At 35.6% G+C, this 25,041-nt stretch overlaps 2 long non-coding RNA genes across 3 annotated transcripts; one reads left to right on the forward strand and one right to left on the reverse strand.

Moving 5' to 3' along the window:
- Positions 1-3,329: 3,329 nt before the first annotated feature.
- Positions 3,330-8,174, forward strand: LOC129943020 (uncharacterized). Of its 2 annotated transcripts, XR_008781148.1 has the most exons (5): positions 3,330-3,389; positions 3,448-5,105; positions 5,223-5,395; positions 7,111-7,230; positions 7,298-8,174. It is a non-coding gene; the product is annotated as an uncharacterized LOC129943020 (long non-coding RNA). The 2 variants fall into 2 exon arrangements; XR_008781147.1 differs by having other exon boundaries at positions 3,448-5,395.
- Positions 5,922-6,639, reverse strand: LOC129943019 (uncharacterized). Its single transcript, XR_008781146.1, has 2 exons — positions 6,485-6,639; positions 5,922-6,421 (listed from the first exon to the last, which is right to left on the reverse strand). It is a non-coding gene; the product is annotated as an uncharacterized LOC129943019 (long non-coding RNA).
- Positions 8,175-25,041: the final 16,867 nt, after the last annotated feature.

A 25,041-nucleotide genomic window follows, 5' to 3' on the forward strand; every position in this document is an offset into this window, starting at 1 on the left:
CTATACGTTCACATATCATGGTAGAGAAGATTTTATAACGATATTAAGTAGACTAATGCTCAGCTCAGAACTTAAGCCATCTGCTCCAGGGACTTTCTTAGACTTCAGTTTAGATATGGCAATCTTTATTTCCTCAAAGTCCGAAAGACAGAGTTGTAGGCTTTCGGCGTCTATGTTGAATGGATAATCCTGCCTAACACCGAAATTCCGCCGCCGTTATACAGTCTTCAAGAAGTAGTCCTTCCATATCCGCAGCATTGACTACGGTTCCACTATGATGACTTTCGTCTTTGCAGTTCTCGGTTCCAGTTTTATGCACTTGTAAATATCATGTCACCTGATTATAAAACTTACTAGTTTCATTTCTGCTCTTGAACCTCTCAACATCTTCAAACACACGCTTCTCATCCTTTCTCTTTTTCCGTCTAAGAAATCTGGCGTCTTCTGCTTATGAGCTCGTGAGCAGCTCTCGTCCTTCTATGCAGCGCACACCGGCCGCCGCTTTGCATGCCTGTTATTTGGCTGCATTTGCCTGCCGACATTCCTCATCGAACCAGGGATTTCTTGTTGGGTTCTGTTTGAAACCTAGCATGATAGAGGCGGTTTCTTTGTTTGCATATTGGCAATATTGCCACTGGTTCTCGATACATTGTGCAGAGAACTTCGAATCAAGTTACTTGTTACTCGGTCCGAGAAGGATCTATCAATCTCTTGTGGTTGTAGCCGTTCGACGTTGTATCTTCTTCCAGCATCTCCCTGATTTGCCTTTGGTCTGGAAACCCGAAGTGCTGCCTTGGCTACAACGATGTGGTGGTCCGGCATCTATGATGCTGGAAGCGTGTCTAGCATTGAATGCAATATGATTGATGTGGGAATTGATTTGTGGATGTTGAGGTGTGGAAAACGCGCAGCTGATACCATTCCGTTTCATTTCCGTTATCGTAAGTGTTGTCGTGCAAGCTGGTTTTACCGATCACCCTACCAAAAATATCTTAATTTCCTAGCTTGGAATTAAAATCAGAAGAACAATGTTAATAACGTAGTCTTGGTGTTGCCATCCTTCTTTTCTGCGGGGTGTGTTCTTATATTATGCTTATGTTGCCGAATTTAGACTTGATGCGGATTGTGATGAGGCGCTCGTTGATGCATCTATTACTCAAGACATGTTGCTTAAGTGTGGCTTCAATGGCGAAGCCGCATCCAAATAAGCGTTGTTGGTTTTCTTGGTAGCAGTCACCATAGTAAATGTTGCAAATATCGCAATTTTTCATCTTCTTTCTAACCGGGCCATCACATCGAAATTCCTGGATTTCGGTGATGTGTGCTTTATAGTAATGTAAGGCCTCCGCTTATTCTTCGACTGCACGTGGTTTATTAAGAGACCTTACATTCCACGTTCATATCTGAAGGTCGTTGTCCCTAATTCGTTTGTGTGGGTTGTCAACATTAAATCCGTCCGTATCCGAGGCTTCGCAACTGGGTTTTCTTTATGCGGTCGGGAAGTTAACCTGGCGCACGACTTTCAACCTAAAGAACCAGCGCCTTGATTTAACTCCAAGGGCAAGAGACATAGCTCCTGCAATGTGACCTCGAACGAGTTTTATCACAAAATGATCAATTCTGTTGATTCGAGCACAGGACAACCATAAACGATCATCGGCTGTATGAGGGCCATGTAGCGAATTACCTTCACTCTGGGGTCAAGCCGACTGCTGTAAAACAGCCGTTTCGTCAGAGCGAAGGCTCCTCTGGCCCTGGTCAGAGCAGCATTTATATGTCTGTCGAAATATAAATACTGATCTAACCAGATACCGACGTACTTTACTACACTTTTGCTCGCTAATGGCTGCCCGTGAAGATGAACGATGACCATCTTGCGACAATTCTTGCATGCATCCCTAGTGGCCCTAGCCAAGGAAGTCCGGAACAGAATTGTCTCTGATTTCTGGACATTTATTTTCATTTTCCAATCACGATGCAAGAGAATTCGACAAGATTCAGCGATATTGCGACGACTGGAAACTGAAAATAAATGTCCAGAAGTTCAACGCACTAACCATCATGCCACGGGTACTACTTCATTAGAGCATAATTTTAATAAAAGTAGCGATAAAATAAGGACAGGAATGAAACCCTACGACGACGGTGTGCAACAAATTGCCTTGGCAGAGTTGTGAAAGAAACATTTCTCCATGAATTACGGCGTGAGTGACGTGGATCAATGGTATGTTGAAACTTCGTGGGAGATTGAATTAATCGCTAAAACGGATGTGCAGTTTTTAAGTTGGACAAGGTACAAATTTCAACTTCATCCACTAGCGAGACACAACCACTTTGACTGATTGATTATTTTTTTGTTTTGTTTAATTTGCTCAAACATATTATTAATAATGAACCCAAAAAGTGTTTTATTAAATAAATACTAAATTGTCAGTTAATAGTTGCATGAGCCTCACAAGTAAAAGGAAGTTTAAATATTGTTAAAAAAAAAGATGTAACAAAATTAAAGTAGAACAGTAAAGCGAAAATACTTTAATAAAGATATATGTAAATCCTCGGTAGCCAGCTTGGTTTGCCTACAAGCTAAACCGGTAATCAAACTCATAAACTCGTTTAAGTGTGTGTGTCATTTCTTCTCTAATTTATGAAATTTCCCTAAATACTCAGTTGTTAATTCTGTGTATGCGTGAAAATACGCCAATTTTTCTTGTTGAATTCGTCCACATTACAAATACATTAATGTAAACAAATGGGTTTTGGAGGGCGATACGTACAAAAGATTTATATCTTCATATAGAGTGTTCTTGCAGTAAAACTTCAGTTACACTGCCAGCGCTGGTGGAGACGAAGATACTATAGTAAAGATGGAAACCCAAATGCTTTGTATATATAAAGAGCCTTGCACATGAGAGCGAACAACGAATGAACGAATGGACGAACAAACGTGATTTACACATTTCAAAAATTCAATTTTAAACAAAAACACAATTAAATTATAAGAAACCAATTGACACTTATGTTAGGATAATAAAATTTGCATTTTGTTGTTGTTTTAACTGTTCTATACAAATCCGTCATCAAACTTTGTCGCCTTCGCCTTATCGTACTCTTCCCAAAAAATGCAATAGCTATTGTCGCCGTAACCTTTTATAAAGAATTTCTCATCACTCTACTTTATTTTCGTGGTGAATTGACTTTGGAGGGTGGTGAATTGATGTAAGCAGTGGTGTATTGATGTTAGACTTAATGGTGCGTGCAAGTTGACGTTTCAGCTTGTAGGCAGACAGATTGGTTTCCGGTCTTTATATGGTGTGTCTATGATAATATACTTCATATTTCAATTTGCTACTTTTTAAACGTCAAATATATTAATGTTCTGAAAGGCGGAGGTAAATATGATTTGTATCGCATAACAAAACATATTTCGTAATTTTGTTTTATTTTCAGATTATTATGTACTTCAATCATATCAAAGTGCTTCATCGTTTAAAAAATGGAGTAAAGCCTAAACCCTCATCAAACGGCAAAATTATTTCAAATGGAATTTTGCCTCACAAATAGGAATGTCAAGAGTAAAACAACGCTGTCTGCAAATGGAAATGCATACAATAAAGAGCAACATAAACAGGACTGCAACGGAAAAGCAGCCACAGGATCAGCAGTATCAGGAGGAGGAGGATTCTATGATGATCCTAATCGCAGCAAATCGTCATTCGAAGAGGTTCCTCTGCACACAGCCTGCCTAACATATCTTGACTTTTACCTGCTCATGATATTGGGCTGCATCAATCAGTTGATGTGTGCCCCAAAAGTAGCTAAAAAATATTTGAGAGGTAAGATGACGATTTGAATCGATTTGAAATCCACGAACTGACTGACTGAGTCTGAAATTCGGTTTGTTTTCAGGGCTTTGTTACGCTTTATGATCCCTTAGAGAGCTTCTATTCACACTTTGTCTATCGGAGATTTCGAGATTGCTGGAATCGTCCGATTTGCAGTGTCGTTGGGGTCGAGGTAACACTCAAGAATCGCATAACCAAGGACTATGGTTGGACATTCGAGTTTACTGGAACAGAAACACGAGAATATGACAAATTCGAAACTATTTTGTATCGTGCATGAGATATAAAAAGTGAAAAATGTTCTCTATGTATTGGTTTATTTCGTTGATTACTTTTGGAGTTGCTTTTGGGCGCAATGTTTCGGCAACTAACAATCGAACTATTTGGTTTCAAAAAAGTTGCATGTGCGCGCCTAGCCTTAATGGCTGAATCACAAACACGCTTCAGCTTCCACTTCACCTGACGTTTACGAGTTCAGCCATAGGAATTCAATGCTTTTATCACAATGGAGATTCAACCTCACGTTTCGTTTGACAATCGTAAGGAAAAGAACGTAATGTTATGCCAAACAGAAGCTCTAGTTCAATTATCTGAACATTTGCTTTATCTGACAGTTCAACGGCTGTAAAAAATGTCAACAAACATAATATTTGCTCTTTGGAAAGATGAAATAATAGAAATGGCATTTCAGCAACATCGAAGCAGGCCCACCGTAACGCAGACGGAGCCGAAGCTGAAGCGTGTTTGTGATTCAGCCATAAGAGATTTGTGTTGCTAAAACCTTTGTAGATGGAGTTGCATGTTGTTCGTGCACTAGATAACTACTATGTATATGAGCTTTTTCATTATTGTATTTTTATGTGCTCTTAGTGTCACCATATTATTTCCTCTTTTTTAACTATAAAGTTCCCCACAACAAAAATTGTCTGGTATAAGTTTAATGGAAGTTGATAAAAGTCAAGGCAACTAAATTTTTCGAGAAACTTTGACCAATTCTTTTATCCTTAACAACAATAAAGTCAAGGCAACTAAGATATTTTCGTCAACTTTTGAAGTGTACCAGCAAAAAGTTCAATAACGTCATTCAATCAGATTCAGATCGTTTTTTTAGTGATTACTCTGTTCCGTTCTAGAGCAGAAATCACATTGGAACAAGCCTAATTTAAATTGTGAACGTTGACACGAAAAGAAAAATGGCAAAGAGGAAACCAAAGCTTGACGCAAGCAACAACGTATTTTAAACCTAAAAACTTGTGCTAATCAGTAATTATTTTATTTTAAAAATCATTATACTACATATTTTTATATTAATATTTTTAACTTGAATTATTTAGTAAGTTTGCTTTAAATAAAATTGTCATTTGGAGTTTTCTTCCACAGAAGTTGAGAATTTTGCAAAACGCAACAACTGCAAATCGAATTAATTCGCACAAGATAAGTTTATCAAATTTTAGGGAACATACCTATATTAAGTAAGAATCCAACTGTTTCAGTAGCGTAAAAGGAATCGGAAGAACGAAATGGGAACAATCATGAACCCATTAGTAGTAGCGGTAAGTAAAGTAGTTCCTAGTAATGAAATATAACATTTTCCGTGAAACTTACTATTATACGTATTTATTATACCAATTCGACATAAATTGAAACAAACTTATAATACTATGCTTCTGGTGCTTTTGACATTGTTTAAAGTTTTAAAATCTCGATTATTGAAATCGCATTTTATATTTATATAACCCAACCCAATGATAATGGCACATTTTCTTATACATTTCCTTCAACCGTTTTAAATAAAGAAGACAAAAGAACGCCGTCTTCAGCAATTTCCTCCTAATAAATTCAAAAAAAGTATTCTCATTAAAATATTTAAGATAACTAGTTATACCTATATATTCAAAACAAATGTTAAAATGAAATACGAAAAATGTTAGGACATGATTAAGAACTTTGTTACTATGGATAGGTGCTTACGAATTCCAGAATAGCTAATGTCCTTTCAATCGCAATCCCTTTTTTCTACAATCACATGTATATTAAATACAATGTAAGACACAGTTCTGATCCTTTCTAAAAACTTACAAACAAAATAAGCAATTCACCTGTAGTCAGTGATAACTGATAACAAAGATGTTATCTCCTCTATAAACTCTATGTAGGTATTCAAGCTTTCAAATTTTTAGAAGAAAGTACTTTTTGTACTTTTTTACAATTTTGGTAAAGGTTTCATCTTCATTGAAGTTTTATATATAAACACTTGGTAGTCCATATGTACATAACTTATTCCGAGAACTGCACATATTTCCAAGTTTATTTCAGTTCGATTCAAATTTAATTTTATTGTTAAAAAAAAGAATCAGAGAATGTACAAAAAGTCAAGATATAGAGACAAATGATTGAGATCGCAAAATCTGCAATTTCTAAGAAAGAAAGAAGACGTAGTAATTATTCTGTACACTTTTTTGGCTCATAATTGATTGTTTTAGATTATCATGAGTTTGAACTTAATCAATTGAATTCAATTGCTTCGTTTCAAAATTTGATAGCCTTTAAGTTAAGTGTGTTCATTTGTAATCCGGTATCTAAAACAAAATATTAAAATTATTTGAAACTTACCGTTTTTAAAAAAATTATTAACAACATACCAAGATATCATTCCATTCGTATTGAATATTTAAGTTCAAAATTCAAAATAATTTACCATTTGCATAATAATTCTGTTTTGTTTTCTTCATTGAGTAAATGAGTTCAACTTTGACGTCTCTTGCAAATGATAAACAAAAAGACTTTATATGATAGAAGATGTAGATGACCATCTATGAACCAAATCGAACATCTGATTTAGTAGTGTATTCAATGTGTGCGTTTCGTGGCGCAGCAACTAAGAAGTTAGTTCTATGTATGCGTAAAAACAGGCAAATCGGTTTTGTTGGATTTTGTGGCTAAATCGTTACCACAGGGAACGTTCTGTCGGAAGTTTGAAAGGCTTCTTACTTATAAGCTTTTCACACCAAACCCAAACAAGGGTTTTCGGCAAAAAGTTTCCGAAAATCGTTTAAACCGAACATTTACACGTTTTGATTTGACTTTTAAATTTGTTTGACACCGGCTTCAAATTTTGTATTGATGAAAAAATTTGTGAGTAAAAAGTTTTGTTCTACACAAATTATTTGTAAAAAATTAATTCTGACCAATTGAAATTATTTTTAATATATAAAAAGAAAGCTGAACAATATATGAAGATTTTGTTAATCTTTTTCATCATCTCAAGCCTCTATCATAAAAAAACGTCGTTTTCTATTGCAAATCCTGGAACTTCGAAGGAAAAGAAAAGCTTTAATTGATGCAATTTAAAAACGTGATCAAGTGACAAAGAAATATGTGGACAAAGGTAAGCTTGTTATAACAATTCAATTAATAGGAAGCTATGTATATATGTATATAAATATTTTATGCAGGTAAGCACCAGTACTTTTTGGGAACGTGAAATGTTAGTAAACGATGATGAGTATTTCAAACAAACATGAGCCGCAGAACTTTCGATATACTCTGCAATGAACTAAAGGATCTGGAAATGCAAGATACAAACTTTAGGAAGTGCATACCACTACAAAAAAGAATAGCCATTGCAATATATACACTGGGATCATCCGCTGAATATACGATAATTTCAGCTATCTTTGGGGTAGGAATATCCACAGTATTTTGTCATTAAGTTTGGCGAATTAAAATTGAATTGATAACAGCATCTTGATCAGAGAGAAAAAACTAAAAGAAAGAATCAACTTCGACGGTTGCTCTCTTTTTGCCTACAAGCTGCTATTTGCACACCAACTTGCATATGTATTAACTCCATATAAAAAAAATGTGGGGAACGAATACTTATGCAAGAAGATAAGCATACTCCCCACATTTGAAAAATGGCGGATATAGTCAGCTGTTCAGATGTGTTCAAAGAATATTCAAAATTGTGGATGAACAACTTTTTGGTACTCTCATTGTGTTCGATTGAGAGTAATATCATTCGGATATAAAGTGGAATTCTTGGTAGGTGCCAAAACAATGAAGATTTAGAAACAATTCTAAATTACGTATTTAGACAAATATTAGTTGGTAATTTAACCCTGAAGTCGTCGCGCGGATTACTATTGTGATCCACTCATACAAAATGGATTATTCCTAAAAAAGTAGTGGTAGGGAATTTTTGTCCCTTTTAGTAATTACAGTTAAATAGTTAGCACATGCTAACAACGGTCGCTCAGACCGTTGAAAAATGCAAAAAAAGCTCAGATTTGTTTCAATTTTTAATGCAAAATAATAAATAGTGCATATGTAGACTATTGTGCACTTACCTATATTTTGTTGTGAGATTATGAATTTTCATTTTAATCTTCTCTGGAGTGTATTGCACCAGCTGCCCCTAAAATGCAGTCGATAATTCTTTGAATACGTGGCAATTTTTTCTATTGCCCCGCAGCTTAGGCTCCTTTTCGGCCCAAAATTCCAGCAGGTACTCTTCATCCTGGCTCCCCCAAAGTTTTTTTTTCTCTTCCAAATTCTCTAAATAAAAAACAAAAAGCAAGGATAAATTGTATCTTCTATATATATAAAAGAAAGTCGTGTTAGTTACACCACTTATAACTCAAGAACGGCAAAACAGATTTGGCTGGTAGGGAGGTAGCTTAGAGCCAGGAGACGGACATAGGATACTTTTTATCCCGTTCGACAGCGTTCCCGTGTGACTTGACATGAAACGTCAGTCACTATAAAACGTTGTATAACAAAAAAGAATCAGACTTGGAATAACAAAACGCAAATGACAGCTACGTAATTGACGTAAAATGACAATTATGTAATGACGTATCGATGACAATTTGATATTTGTAAGAAATCAATATAAAAACTATTTCTATTAAATAAATAATTAAGAAGTGGATTGAAGTGAAGTGAAGTTTAATTAAAAGTGAAGTGAAGTTTAATTAATAATGCCGCGACCAAGACGATCGAATCTTTCCCGACAAAGCCGTAATGCAAGAAGAATACAAAATACTGGAAATGAAAGGACTGAAGAAGAACAAGAAATTGCACGTGAACAGCGCCGCAATAGTATGACTCGACTTCGTGCTTCTCAATCACGAAAGCAAAGTGAAGCAGCCCGTGAAACAGCTGTCGAGCGAACAACAGAAGGCAACAAATAGATAATTTGCGACGCAGAACAAGATATTTAGGTGATTTGAATCCAGCAGCGTTTCGAAAAGACGAACTTATCAACATGTATTTCCAAATATTATTTCTAACTACAAAAATAGTGAATGGTTGAGTGAGCGAGCAATTTTAGCGACTAAGAATAAAGATGTAGATGACCTGAACTACATAATTCAAAATAAGATCATTGGAACAATGCATTCATTCAAATCTATTGACTGCGTCACAAATGAAGATGAAGCCACCAACTATCCAATTGAATTTTTAAACTCTTTGGACGTGCCTAGCTTACCACCGCAAAACTTACGCCTAAAGGTTGGCTCCGTAGTAATCGTGCTTCGAAACATAAACCAACCAAAACTGTGCAACGGTACGCGTTTGGTGGTTAGTAAATTGATGAACAATGTAATTTACGCTACGATAATGGTAGGAAAATTCAAAGGTGAGGAAGTTCTCATTCCGAGGATCCCGATGATCCCAACCGATATGCCGTTTGAATTTAAAAGACTTCAATTTCCGATACGTCTACGTAAATCTAGAATATTCATGTTTTTCCCATGGTCAATTATACGTGGCATGTTCACGGGTCGGAAGACCATCTGCGTTGTTTGTTTTTGCGCCTGATAATAAAACAAAAAATGTCGTGTATCACAAGGTACTTAAGTGAAGAGCAAACTATGTACTAAAATACAGTAATAATAATGAATGTAGTTATTTATTTTTTTTTTTGTATTTTTTCCAATAAAAAAAAAACACAATCTGCTTATTTATTGCCATTAAGGCGGAAAAAAGTTCGTCTGGTCAGCTAGTAATATATAATATTACTTACTACGGACAAATTGTAAATTTAATTAATTATAATATTTTGTTTAAATTTTAACTGCACTTGTGGTTGTTTTAAACAAAATTTCAAAGTAAAATGTTTGTTTCGACAGCAGCCATCAGCGAAAGGTAGGTTTGTTTTGTTCAACTTTGAATTCCTACTAGTTTTCGAGAGAAAACTGATAATTTCGCGAAAACCGGATTTTGGGTTTGGTGTGAAAAGCTTATTTCTTATATTTAATGATATCATGTGTCATAAAGCGCGACCAAAGACTTTGCATTACTTAATGTAGCTTTAATGACTGAAACACAAACACGCTTCAGCTTCGACTTGGTCTGCGGTACGATGGGCTGCTTCGCGGTTGCTTTAAATGACATTTCTAATATGACATTTCTAAAATGATACTTCTGCTATTAGTAGCTGGTATTTTTTCTCAAAAGTTTGTTTTGATTTTTCGTGCAGTAAAAGATATGAATTTTGAACTCGAAAAAATTCAATTTATCGTGGGTATGTTCAGCTCATGAAGCAAGAAGAAGCACAGACTGAGAGACGTTGGTGGTTTCGGGAGCTCAATCTACGGAGTTTTTCAATCTATGAAGAGTTCTTGGAAACTCATTTTCTATTCTAAAAAATAAAACGTTTTCAAGAATAATTGTATAGATATTTTATGTATATTTGAATAACTTACTGTTTAACTTTTTCTGATAAACAATGGTTGTCCCTACAAATCCAAATGCATTTTTTGTGTTGACTTTTTTATAGCTGTAGGGCTATCAGACAAAACAAATGTTCAGTAAATGTAAACTAGAGTTTCCGTTTAAAGTCACATTCGCTGCGTTCAATCTCAGACAGATAGGGTACCCGGATACCTTTTTGTCAGTGTTTTACGTGTAAAATAACAGCTGATCAAAAACAGTTGAGATGTGAGGAATCCAAAGGTATCCAAGAATTTTTGTGGTATGTAGGTATCTGACAGAACAGCTGATATAACACATAGTTAAATTTCAAGAAACTTGAAAATTGATTTTTGCATTTGTTGGTGAACAAAAAGATACAAAATGTCAGTTGAAGTTGTATATGAGGATGTTCTGTACATAATATACGATGAAGAAGCTATTTGCCTCAGAATCTTAAAAAGCAGGTAATAAGATCAATTTTTTTAAACTTCAAAATTGAATTTTTTTTTCGTTTTGTATATGACCAATTTTTTTTAGTACCCATAACATGATGGTTAGTGCGTTGGACTGTCATGCAAGGAGTCTTGGGTTCAATCCCTGCCTGTGCCACCTTAATTTAAAAAAAAAAATAATTTTCGCGGGTACTACCTCTTGCGAGGAATCGACAAATCCTCCAAGAGTAATTCTTGTCATGAAAAAGTGCTTTCTCAAACTAGCCGTTCGGATTCGGCCTAAAATTTTAGGTCCCCTCCATTCCTGACAACAGTACTCGCACACAGGAATGGTTGAGAGTTGTAAGTCACTAGGCCCTGGTTCGCAACGGACTGCTGCGCCACCCCATTTGATTTTTTTTTGATATAACCAATTTGCTAGGAGGTTTTTTTTTTTGACAGCTATCTCAATACAGCTATCCAACTCGTTCAACAAGGTATCTAAAATTCCACTTATCCATGATACCCTATCCAACACGAGATTGAACGTAGCCATTACGTAACATTTCGTTCTTTTAATTACGATTGTCAAACGAAACGTGAGGTTAAAGCTTCATTGTGATAGTATGCATATGAACTGAATTCCTATGTGTGTTATTACACTCAGACTTTCTGTATGCTGCGTGTTTCGCATATTTTCTTTGGAACACCCAAACCGTCAATCTCGTATTATTACACTCGGATGATTTTCGGTTGCGTGTTTTTGACACTTATCTTTCATTTGTTGTTCTCATCTCATCCAATGAATAAATGTTTTTAGATGTCTAAGACCTTTGTGAGGATGCTTTAAAAATTTCCAAGCAAAAGAAAAAAGGGAATTCAATTAAAATGTGGAGAGAAAATAGATCGAGTTTGGATCCTTCACTTTCTTGAAAAAAGAACTAAAATCGAATGATAAACCATCGTTTTTAAATTATATAAGGATGAATGAAGAAACTTTTAATCTGCTTTTGTCGTTCATTGCAAACGACATTAAAAAATAAAATTTTGAGAGGCGCAATATTGCAAGGTGATAAGTTGGCTGCCACTTTATTTCAACGGATGAACAGCTTAAGCTTAAGGTATCAAGCTAGAGCTAGACTCTCTCAACCATTCCTTCACTGAAATAAATTTGGTTATAAGTACCTTCCTCCACTTGAAATTGTCCGGTGGCATATTTCTTGTTTACTCGGAAACACTAGAAACAATAACAAAACAACCCAAGAAGCAAAGAAAGGCAAGAAAGAGAAACGTCAAAAACCATCCAAGACTATCCTGAACCCAGAACTCTGCGGGTTGAGACTTTTTTAATGTATTTTTATTTCACATACTTTCTCTTTCTCACTTATTTGCGTCTTTCAAAATACCTCTCAGTGTAATAACACACCATGGCTGAATTCATAAACGTCAGGCGAACCCGAAGTTGAAGCGTGTTTGTGTTTCAGCCATAACTCTGTGCGTAGTTAAGCCACACACATAAGTTTACTAACACGTTTTTAGTTTATTTGTTTATATCTTTGTTTTTTTTTTTTTTAAATTTAACTACAGAAAAAAGGTAAAATTGAAATGACAAAATAATTGTCAAGGCGTGACAAAACAAAAAATAAATCAATTTGGGCGTTTTTTTTCTCAATTTATTTATGTGTCATTCATAACAATTACAATTAGGTACTTAACTTAAGTAAACTTAAAAAACTACACTTCAATATTTTAATTTTGGTTAATGACCACGAAGGTACGTACGTATTAATTATGTTTATTATTTAGGTATTATTTTAAATCATATCTACAGGAACTTTTTTTTGTTTTTATATAACGATTTATTATACCTACAGAAAAACGATTTATATTTTTATCTGCAAGGAAAACGTGGAGAAAAACATTTGAAGATACGTATTGTTTTGTTTTCTTACAAAATAAAGCTTAATAACTAAACAAATATAAAATATTTATGAACTAATACTTAAACATAACTTAAAAAACTAAACTTAACGCAGTACAGAACTTCGCAACAGTCACTCCATTGATTTTTCATAACAAATCATTGAAGTGAAAACTGCGAATTAAATCCAGTCCCGCTAAGCCTAAGTATCAGCTACAATCCAGTGGAGCCACAAATATTTATATCTGTCAAGGCGTTCAGTACTATTAGTAGTATTAGTATTCTTTTCTTATATGGTAACGCAGTATCTTAGATCTCTGCTATCGTTTGCGAATTGTCTTTTGTCAGTCGCTCTTCTAAAAAGATGGCATATTATAGGAACGTTTGTAGAATTCGAAAGGTAGCCATGTGCATCCAGATATAGAAACTCTTGCGGAATACTATTAATACATTCATTCTATTTTTGTAACTAATTTCTCGAGCCCAAGTTGTTTCATTTTGCCCATATAAATGAATATATTTAGTAATTTAATAAGACCCAACAGAACTTAATTTTAAAAAGAGCATAGCTACAGTTTGCCTCCATTTCAAACAAAGATGAGAGCAATACTTGGACTATCTCTCTTTTGAATGCAAACCCGTTATTAAAACAATGACATGCAGATGCAATTGATTTGTTATCTATTAATCTCTTGTTTGATGCAAGGCAGTAACAGTTGAGAGTCAACTATGGCACGTGGTGTTGCTTTATCAAGCGATCTGAGTCAATTAATCGTTGATGCCTTCAAAACGGGACTATCAAGCTATAAAATTGCAACAAATTTGAATTTAACTCGTTCATCGGTTCGGAACATTTTATCAAAATTCAAAAATAGTGGACATTTTGAAATTAGTAAAACAAACTGGACACAACACCTCAAGATTGTCAAGTTTAAAAAAAAAAAAAATCGACGCCAAACTGCCGCTGCAATAACTGTGGAATGAAGAGAAAGAATCCAAAAAAGTGTTTCGGTTGACACTTGTAAGCGGGCAATGAATAAATTTGGATACAAGTTTTATAAGGTTTGTTTAACTGTAATTTGAATTAGAGCTGCATAATTAGTGCAGGCCATAGGCCAAAGAAAAGCCTCTGTTAACACCTAAACAGAAGAAAAGGCGACTCGAATGGGCGAAACAACGCAAAAAAAGGACTTCAAGCTAATGGCGGTCGGTTATTTGGAGTGATGAGTCCAGATTGGAAGTTTGTATGGGCGAAGAAGGAAAACGAGTGATAAGAACAGTCAAAGAAGCTTTTCACAAGGACTGCCTCAAGAAAAATGTCAAGTTTCCAGGGTCTTTGATGATATGGGAATAGGGGTGCATGTCTGGACTGGGTTTGGGCAATTTACATTTTGTGAATGGAATTTTAAATGCAGTGAAGTACCGAGATATCCTGGAAAATGTACTTATCCCATCAATACCACGACTTCAATCAAATAATGGTGACTTCATTTTTCAACAAGATATTGCTTCTTGTCATACGCCTAGGTCTACAATGACGTGGTTATCTGCTGAAGTAATTACTTTATTGGAATGGCCGTCCAGCTGCCCTGACCTTTCACTGATTGAAACGGTGTGGCATAAAATAAGGTAACAGCCGCGAAAAGTGCCCTGCCATTTGGGAATCTGTTGGTGCCGAAGAATGTCAAAAACTAGTTGACACAATGCCATGACGCGTAGAAGCCGTTATCAAAACCAAAGGTGAGGTAACAACATGGTAAAATAAAAAAAAACTCATAGGCCAACTATTCTGCGTAGAAAAAAGTGTATCAATACATATGTACTTTGCTATTGCTTATTGGTATATAACTGAATTAAATATGTTCGATGGAATTTAAGAATCAGCAGATGTTTGATTTGTATCATAGGTAGTCCAACTATTTTCGGTTGGGTAGTATACGATATTTTTCCATGTATGACGGACTAATATTATACCATACTGGACTCGCGTACGTCAGTATTGGACGAATAATGCTTGATAACATATGATCTTCACATCAGACCTCAAACGGTTGGAGTAGCTTTTGAGAGACATAAATGGCTCTGGCTTTTTTTGGAGCTTACAATTTTTAAATTTTTCCAGTTATGTGTCAAATCTGAGCTACCGCGTCTTAGCGGGGTGCGGAACAGTATGGTTTCATATTTTGAATAGTTTTTGTTTTAGTTTCCATTCTGTGCAGAATGCCTGTAGTCTATCGAAGTTACTTTGTAGTTCCCTTCTATATTTTCTATTCCTATATTCCTGTGGTAAGCCATTAATGACTTCTAAAACTTTGGTGGTCATGTACTGATTGTCAGTTACAACTAATTTCTTTCCATTAATCATAGAAGATACCAACTCTATGAGATGAGGTGTAAAATTATAGCGTAAAAGTTTAAATATTATTCCCTTATTCTACACTGTGTCAAAGCCTTTCTCAAGATCCACCAGGCAAGCAGCTGCGTATCTTCTCACATTTAAGTTCTAATTTATGTCTGAAATAAGTTTTGCTCTAACATGCACTGCCGAGTGGTTTGGTCTAAATCCAAACTGATTCCGCTGTACTATCTCCTTTCTTTCGCTTGTGAACTGAATTGACTTACAGACCAGAACTTCTAATACTTTTCCAATATAAGGCAGGAGACTAATAGGTCTATAATTAGAAGGATTCCATAGATCCTTCTTCTTTTTGATTATTGGAAAAACCTTTGATGTTTTCCAAGAACTTGGTAAGTAGCAGTTGTTAAGTTATTAAATAATGGTTTTCCATTTCCGAACCAGATGCTATACATCATGATATGATTCTTCCTTTCAGAAGGACTCAACTTGTTTAGTGTACAAAGCACAGGGTATACAGACGTGCTTGAGCTTTCAAAAATCGGTGCTCCATCGATTTTGAAGTTGATAGATATGAGATCATCACTAACCATGATTCGCTTGTACATTTTACCATCCTAAATATCTTCAGCAGCATATTTAGTTGGTTTTTCCCGATTTTTTGAGAGCAGTTTGTGAGCGTCAGTCGTTTCACGCAGTTGGTCAGTTAATGGAAAATGAAGAAATGAACCAATGTTCAATTGTTTGTCAACCTTCGAATTGCAGAAACGACAGTTTATGAGTGTATCACTTTCTAGGCTAACATGGCCTACGTGTGATGGCACACGTCACAAATGAAATGGATTGAGACATTCTGAGAATACCGATCTATGATAACTTTCCAATAATATTATGATGTTTTTGGTGAGACTTTTTTGCACGAAATATTTATTAAGTTAAGGATATCTTGAGCGATGGTATACGTTGTATTGCGACGCATGACAAGACGGTTATTTATGAGCTGGCTTTTTGGAATTTCTTCACCCACGTTTGGTCGAGTGACATTGGTATCATTGCTTGTGACCTGAGTTACATTCGGAACGCCTTGATTTCCAGAATCGTTTTCATCATAATTATTGGCCAATTGTTCATTCCAATCCAATTGATGACACTCCTTAAATATAATGAGTTATAAAAAATAACATATCGCACCTCCGGTGCAATAATTACGTAAATGCAATTTTCTTAAATGTTCAGGAATCACGGTTAAAGTTTGCTTGCTTATTGAAAATACTATATCGCCCTAAAATAGGCCTACAGAATCGACTTCAAGAGTCCTAAAAATAGCTGACTATTCAGTGAGTTAGAGTTCATATTCTTACCTTTTATATCTTTCACCTGTTTCTTTTTTGAGCTTGTGAAGGGTTTGAACTATTGTGGAGCGCAAGGTACATTACGACTTTGTTGCTCCGAAAAATTTTATAGTTTAAACTTTTGTGTCAAACGAAAAAGTGGCCTCTTTTGGGCACTAGCAAAGATACAATCATGTCAATTTTACGACGGATAAAACTTGACATTTGGGACATTATGGCGTTCTTAACTCAATTTCAGAAAAAATTGCAATTGCGTCGATATTGCACCGGAGGTGCGATATGTAGTTTCAGCAGAAAGACAGACACAACGACTCAATCTCAATGATCAATAGTAAACAGCAAATATAAACTATCATTCTAAACAGAAAAAGAAGGATAAATGAGCTAAGAAAATTCTTAACAAAGTCTAAATTGTTTTGGGGAAAAAAAAGAATTTTTGAATCGAGAAAGTTTAGTTCACATCAAAGGTCAGTTATTTGTAGCTTTAACTCCTCTTTCATATTGTCATCAGTTGATTCACAAACTGCAGTGCTAATTGAATTTTCATTATCAAGGTCATCAATAGGAGTAGATTTGAATAGTCAAATTGGCGATAGGAGCATTTGTACATACATTTGCAGCGATAGGCTTGTTCTGAGATACCTGATGCAATCTGTAATTTATGATTAGAGTGTTGTTATTAATTTGTTCACTTAAATTAGATTCATTTCTTCACGATTTTTATTAAAAAGCAACATTTGTAATGACAACTCACTAATGAGCTAAATGTTTTCTTAGCCAATTACAGTCACTCAACTTAGTGATCACATAATTTTCACAACGCTCGACTTTTGTTTATAACTTTTTTATTTATCCAGATTTTTCAACGATTTTTGTTTTCAAAATAACAAAATAGCATAATAGTTCAATTAAAAGAACATAAAAATTCATCTATTTACTTACATTAATAAAAAAATTAAAAAAAGAGCACTTGATCAATATGTTGACTGTGATATTCAGGTTGATTAATATTTTGTATGGCTTCCTTTTGCTTTGAGTACTGCTTTTATTCCTCTGGGCATGGATTCAACTAACATTTTCCATTGATTCGAGCTGATACTCTGCCAAGCAATTTCAATTCTTTGCCATAATGCTTGTAAATCTGTACAATTTCCGGGCGTTTAACCTCAACCCAAAAATGTTCGATCGGGTTGAGGTAAGGAGATTGTGGTGCCCAATCAAGTGTCTCAAACTGATTCCTTTCCAGCCACGCTTTAGTGATTCTGGATGTGTGTTTCGGATCATTATCTTGCTGGAAGATGATGCCCGACACACTTTTGTTCCATTTTTGCAGGCTTCTTGGGAGTCCTTCTTCCAAAATGAAGATGTATTATTCCGAAATTATGTGACCTACCACTCTAATGCACTCACTGACCCCTTCCGAGCACATGCACCCCCAAATCATAAGATTTCCTCCTCCAAATTTGAGTGTTGGTTTCACGATCCGATCGCTTATTCGTTCACCAGGTTTCCTCCAAATCTATTGACGGCCATCAGATCCAAAACGGTTTATTTTTGTTTCATCCGATCAAATTACCCTTGCCCAATCACCTACACTATAATTTTTGTATTTTTTTGCAAAGTCCAACCTCAATTTCTTATGACGGTCTGTCAAAAGTGGCTTCTTTATTTTAGCTCGTCCATGAAAACCATTCTTGCGCAAAACTTTTCTCACAGCTTCAGTTGTTACATTAATCACATCATTGAGGTTAAGCCTTATATTGATCTAAACCGCATTATCATGTACGCCATACTTTATCTGCCTCACAATACACCGTTGAAAGGTGGAATTCAAAATTGGTTTTCTTCCAGATCGATTTTCTAAATATTCTTTCGTATTTTTGATATGATTCCCAATGAAACTTTAAGTTTTCGAGAAATTTCTCGATGAGTTTCCTCAGAAACAATAAGCCTTTGCAGTTCTTTATTTGTGAAGCTACTGAGTTCTTTCATCATCACCATTAAAATAAAGAAAATATAAAATGCCTTCAGAATCCGAAATGTAACAATACCTTTTGCAGAATATTAATTTCAATATACTCAAAATAAATTTATAAATAATAAATAAATTAATTAATTATTTAATTAAAAACAATAAGAAAATTTCGATTTTCACTACACTTGATCCACATTTATAGTCAACTGCAATAAGGTCAACAAATTGATCATGCATTCTTTCAAAACTTTTCACTATACTCAGCAAATAACGGTGCATTTTGACAAATTATACTGCTTGTATGAACCAAGTGAACGTTTTTTTATTGTTTTGCTTTTATCTCGTTGATTAATTACATCTATCTCAGTCTTATAATATTATGATTTATCAATTTTACAGCTTAAGATTTAAGAAAAAGGGTTGGATTTAATTAGATCTATTGAGACATAGTCAAGTTAATATGAACAGATATACATCATCATATCTGATTACATTTGATCAGATCCAACCCTTTTTCTTACAGATATTGAGCCTGAAATCTTTGAATAGGTATGCAGCGATGTTGGAAGGCCTAATGTCACCCTTACGTCCAGAACGAACTCTTGAAGCCATTCGAAATAACTTCAAAAAGCCATCCAAGCGGAACCTCGAAAATAATTAGATGATGATTCCACCAGCAGCAGTTCAGTAATTTTGTATAACCCTCAAATATTCGTAGATTAAAATTTTTATCAAATCTCAATGTTTTTAACTTCTAGAAAATTAACCTAGCAATTTTTTGTATATTTCTTAGGGAATCCCGGCTAAAAAACCAATAAAAAATCATTATGTTGAAGAGCCAATGAATGATGGCGGAAATAATCAAGCTGGTGATGCAGCTAATCCTGGAATTCTACCTGGACGTGGTGCTAAATACAGCATTACATGTGGCAATGGAGCTGGTGGTAGTGTTAATGATGTAAATGGCAATGGAGCCGCCATTGGAGCTGATGCTGGGGTTTATGATGAATTGGATGACAGACAAAGCGTTAGACTTGGTAACGAATGTCATGATGACGAGGGAAATGGCAATGGAGCTGATGCTGGAGTTCGTAATGGACGTAGTGAGGCTGGAGCTCGTACTGGAACTGTGAATAGTCCTGGTGACTTGGTGGCAATGAACTTGCTGGCAATGGACTTGGTGGCAATAGACATGGTGGTAATCTTGATGGACTAGAAAATGAACTAGTGGAGGATGAAAACGGTGGTGGCAATGGCATTACAAACGAACAGATTCATCGAGGTAAATGATATCTTTTAAAGATATCTTCATGAAGCATCGGATTAGGCAATAGGCACAGCAGATTTCAACACCATTTCACGATGATGTCTGTGTCAGTGTTTACGTGCGCAGAAAAAAATGAGTAGGAATATTACCATTTTACACAACATTTATTTTTATATTGATATGAACGTCATGAAGAGATGGTCACAGGAAACTCAAAGGAGGTCCAAGATCGTCGAGGAGGTTTGAAAGAGGTGAAAGGTGGTCATTGAAAGCTCACAAGAGGTCCAGGAAGCTCATAGGAGGCTTAAAGAGTTGCTTTTGAGCTTTCTATGACTATCTTGAACCTATAGTGATCCTTCTTTGACCACCAGGGACCGCTTTTGAGACTACTCTATGACCTTCCTGGGCCATATTGCTGAGATTATATCACATCGAAGAAACTGATTAGTATATGTATAATTTTCTTGAACCATAGATAGTAATCATCAGTTAAGAATTTTCGCAGTTTTTCATGTGTCGAAATTTTTATGAGACAAGGAAATTTTCTTAAAGTATTGTTCTTACAAACCTAAAATAATCTATTTTTCAGGCGAAGAAGAAAAAAGGTAATTCAAGCAATCAGGACCCGCCAATCACTGAAGATGATGAAAATGTTCCTATCATTAAAGAAAATCCAGAACAACCATCGGAGAACGAGGAAGAAGTCATTTTCAACCAGCAAATTCATCACGTCACGAGCTTTTTTGGCAATTCTATGTCTACACTAGTAAAAAAATTAGCAGAAATTTTAAACCCAGAAAACCATTTCGAAGAAACTCATTTTCTTGAGTCAAGAGAAAAAAATTCTTGAGCTAAGAAATGTTTACATGTTCAAGAACTTTTTCTTTTGACTCGAGAAAATCAGTTTCTGCGATATGATTTTCTCAGTCCAAAATTTAGTTTTTTGAGACAAAATAATTTTTTTATTAGTGTACATTTGAGATACCTTTCAAAGCATGATTTTATCCCTGGTGAGGGCTTTATTCGATGAAGAAACTTTGCTCCGGAGTATATTTAAAGGAGGAGTGAGTAAAATAATAAAAAAATGCACCTCGACGCTCTGGCCTGGACTCAAACATTATGGCTGCGATCAGAGGTAAGATATTGAACGAGTTCTTTCTATTTTGTGCCCTAAATTAGATCATAAACAATTTTTATGTATAGGTCAACTTATTGAGAATCATAATTAATTTTCTAGAAACTGTGAAACGCAAATATCCCACGGAATTTAAGCAGACTCCGTTCAGGATGTCCAGCAGTAATGGATGTCCAAAGTAAGGAAAAATAATCGATAAAGTTTAATGCAGGTACATGATACTGGTATTCCCCTTCCCGCGTTCCTATTGCTCTCTCACTCTTTCACTCTCTCTCTATCTATGGCTCTCTCACTCCGTCCCCACTGTGGGTTCTGTTGCCATGACAGCTGATCGCGCAGTTGTTTTTTCGTTTACAACGTATTTGTAACGCCTGAAATTACTTTTGATGTTTGTTATGTGAATTAAAATTTAAAAAAAAGTTACTATGAGTGAAATTAATGTAAAGTGTGCGTTTTGTGGTGAAACTAATTCACAAAAACTATCAAATTTACGTTGGATACATTACAAAAATGTATAAATGTATATTAGAATATCGTCAGAGTAAGCCGGTTCTTCGAAAATCCCGTGTAGGATACGAGAATGTGAGGCTTACAAGAGAATCTTCATTAAATGAAGTAAATCACGCACAGTGCTACAAATTATTTACAGCACTAAAAATACCGCTAGATGTTCAGCATTTACAACAAAATTTATATTTTGTATACATACATATTTTCTCATAAATAAAAATTTTGTATTTCAAAGAATATATATGTAGATACTGTTTTCTTTGCATGCTATTTTTTCAGCTTTCAATTCGTTAAGCTAAAAGATTTGAAAAAATACAAAAAAAGATGAGGCGAATCCCTCTAGATAATCGTTAGATTATCAGACAGTACGTTTAGAGTATATAAATGAACCATATATATCTTAAACTGAGGCGCTCGAGTTTTTCAAAATGGCGATTTTTTTTGCAAATTCTAATAATGAAAAGCCTTCTTTTAGGTTCACTTAACATCCCATTTGAAAATCTAACGCGCTCGATAAATTTTTTTTGTGGAAACAATCAGATTAACATACGTATATTTTCAAAAATACGTAGACCATGGATGCTATTAATATCTGACGCGCTCGAGTATGTCCTTGCAACTATTTTTTTTTTACATTTTTGAAAATTTATAGCAGCTCCCCCCACTGATTAAAGTGTATATATGATATGATAACATTTTTTCTTCTTATCATCTAAGCTTCGCAATCCAATAGGTCTCTTAGACGCTCGAGTAAATCCCGATTTAGCAACTTGGGCTCCGCGACTAAAAAGCATCTCGCTTATAACCCTTTTGTCAAGCAATTCTTTCAGATTTTTCAATTTAGCTTTAGTGATTTGTAATGAAAGATGGATTAGATTTGGTGCGCATTGTTGAATTGTCGAATTTTCAGATAAATTGCCAATGCTCACCCCTCACTTAAAAGTGGTTCACATAAATAACATACTACAAACTGATAATCACTCATACGCTCCATGTATCATGTACACAAAATTATTTAGAATACGCCCATGTATCAAAAATAACCACACAAATAATAAAACCTTGTTTTTAACAGAAGTGACCAATTATGTATTTTGCCAACCTATTTAATGTTGAATCTTACTTAATAAAGTTGTTTTTTTTTTTTGAAAAAAAAGTAACGGACGTATGAGCGTTTCTAAATAATATTTGTATGGGGACAGCGAAACCCAGTTCTGATACATGATTTGAAATAATAATGGATTTATGGTGGGTTTTAAGTTAGTTTGTATGAGGGCAGTTAAATTGTAAACATTTTACTCTCTCTAAACAAATTGCTTAAACTATGGAATGGCTACTTTAACTATTATTAATTTGCTAAATACATATGAAATCAGTTTATTCATAAAACAGCAATGGATGGAATGGTCCAGTCAACAGTAGGGAATTCCAACTAATAGGTCCCTTTAAGCATATTTGCCTTGTTTATTTTCACGAACTGTCACTTTTAAGACATGTTTAGATTCTTTTTTTTTTTAATAAAAGGTACAAATTTACTAACAAGCAAAACGAAAAGAAAGATTTAAAATTTTGGACTTCCTTAGAAAAATGCAAACTCTTAAAAAGCCTCTATAGACAAAGGCGTCAAGCGGCGAAAATCTTAAAGGCCTCTGGTGCATCATCGGGGGCTGAAAGGACACTGCAGCAAACCGCTAGCGTCGAATGGGCTCAAAGCGTGCTTGCTACAAGAAGGTCCAATAAGGACGACACCAAATTGGCCTCGGGTGCACAACACCAGCACTCCCCTCAACCCCATCAAATAATCCAGTTTCAGTGACGTCGCGAAGGGCAAAGTCATGGTTGCAGTCATTGACAGGAGCAATGATGATGGCACAATATCGGCTGATCGTTGGAAATTGGTCAAGGTTAAGCTCTTGGGTGGCTTTTCGAGCATTTTTAGGGAGCTTCCAGGACCACTTCCTTCCATAAGCGATGGGGGTTGGCATCAAGGCCATGTCAAACTCATGGTTTGTGGCGACCAGAGGTCTTGTGACCTACACAAGCTTGCTGTCAGCCGGTTAGGTGAAGTTTGGCCAAGTGCGAAGCTCTTGGCTGTCGCTGTGGAAGACATTCCTAGCAGACCTAGAGTCCGCATTTGGATACCGATCGAACCTGCTGGTATCGAGGACATTCTCGAGATGATCAAAATTAGCAACCCGTCCCTTCCGACGCATAACTGGAAGATGGCCAAGCTAGAGGAAGTGAAGGGTCTTTATAGAAGTGCAATTGTGGTACTCAATAAAGAATCCTTGGCTCCTCTAGCCCTAAACGAGGGCTCCGTAAACTATGGCTTCGAATCCATTAAAATTCGAATCTATAAAAAAGATGAGGTTAACGCGGAAAGCGGGCCTCTAAAAATATCCGAAGGTGAACTAGCGGTTGGTAAACCTGGGACGTCGTCTTCTCTCCTAACAGAGGGTGACGATGCACCCATGCCCTCTCCAATCGCGACTCCACCCTCTACAAACTCTATAACAGTCCATAACTGTCGATCATCTCTAATGGAGATGGCGCAACAGTTTAATATTAACCTTTGCAGGGTGCCGGGCCATAGGGACATTCCAGGTAACTGTAAGGCAGATGAACTCGCCAGGAATGGTACAGTACAGCCCATGTTACCACGTTTGGCAAGTACTGGCATACCAATCACTACTTGTAAACTGTTGCTAATGCAAGACGCTGTGAGGAGGGCAGGCACTAGATGGAAAAACATTACCACGTGTCAAGTCACAAAAAACATCTGGCCAGCACTGGATTTAAAACTTCAAGGTGCTTGGTCTCTCTAAGCAGATCGCATATATGCTCGATAATAGGTGTCATAATCGGACACTGTCGAATAGGAAAGCACGCCACGAGACTAGGCGTATTCTCAAATGACTTTTGCAGAAGCTGTATGGACGAGGAAGAGGAAGAAACGGTTCTTCATCTTCTTTGTACATGCCCTGCTCTAGTCGAAAACACAAGAATTACCTAGGAGAATTCTTCTTTAACGATCTAAACCATCTAAATCATATCGGTATAATCAGCCTCTCACGTTTCGTAAGGGACTCAAGCTGGTTCCATCGAGCTTAGGAGCTCAAGATTCATGTGGTATCACAATGAGCCATTAAACTGGCCTAAGTGTGTCCGTTTTCATCTTGGATAGCCACTATAACCTAACCTAACCTAGAAAAATGATAAGTATGTATCAAATTTCTAACTAGTAAATTTGTAAACCCTTTTGTTCAAAATTTTGCGCAAGTGAATGCATTTGCATTAAGGAAGATGTCGGTATCGAATATAAGTCTCTAAAGAAACTTTTTGAAACAAGATACCAACAGTCATACAGGTTAGTGTCAGCATTCTACTTTAAATATTGAATTGAAAAATTAAGTTTGATTTAAATTGTTTTGTGATCACTAATTTTTACCAAAATGACAATGACAAAAACAGAAAAGCTCAAGTGTGTTAGGCCATGGTCTGATCTTTCACCATATTAAGTTTGGACCATTGCTTAGTTATGGTATCTGTA

The sequence above is a fragment of the Eupeodes corollae genome, chromosome 1 (genome assembly GCF_945859685.1).
Source record: "Eupeodes corollae chromosome 1, idEupCoro1.1, whole genome shotgun sequence".
NCBI classification, from domain to species: domain Eukaryota; kingdom Metazoa; phylum Arthropoda; class Insecta; order Diptera; family Syrphidae; genus Eupeodes; species Eupeodes corollae.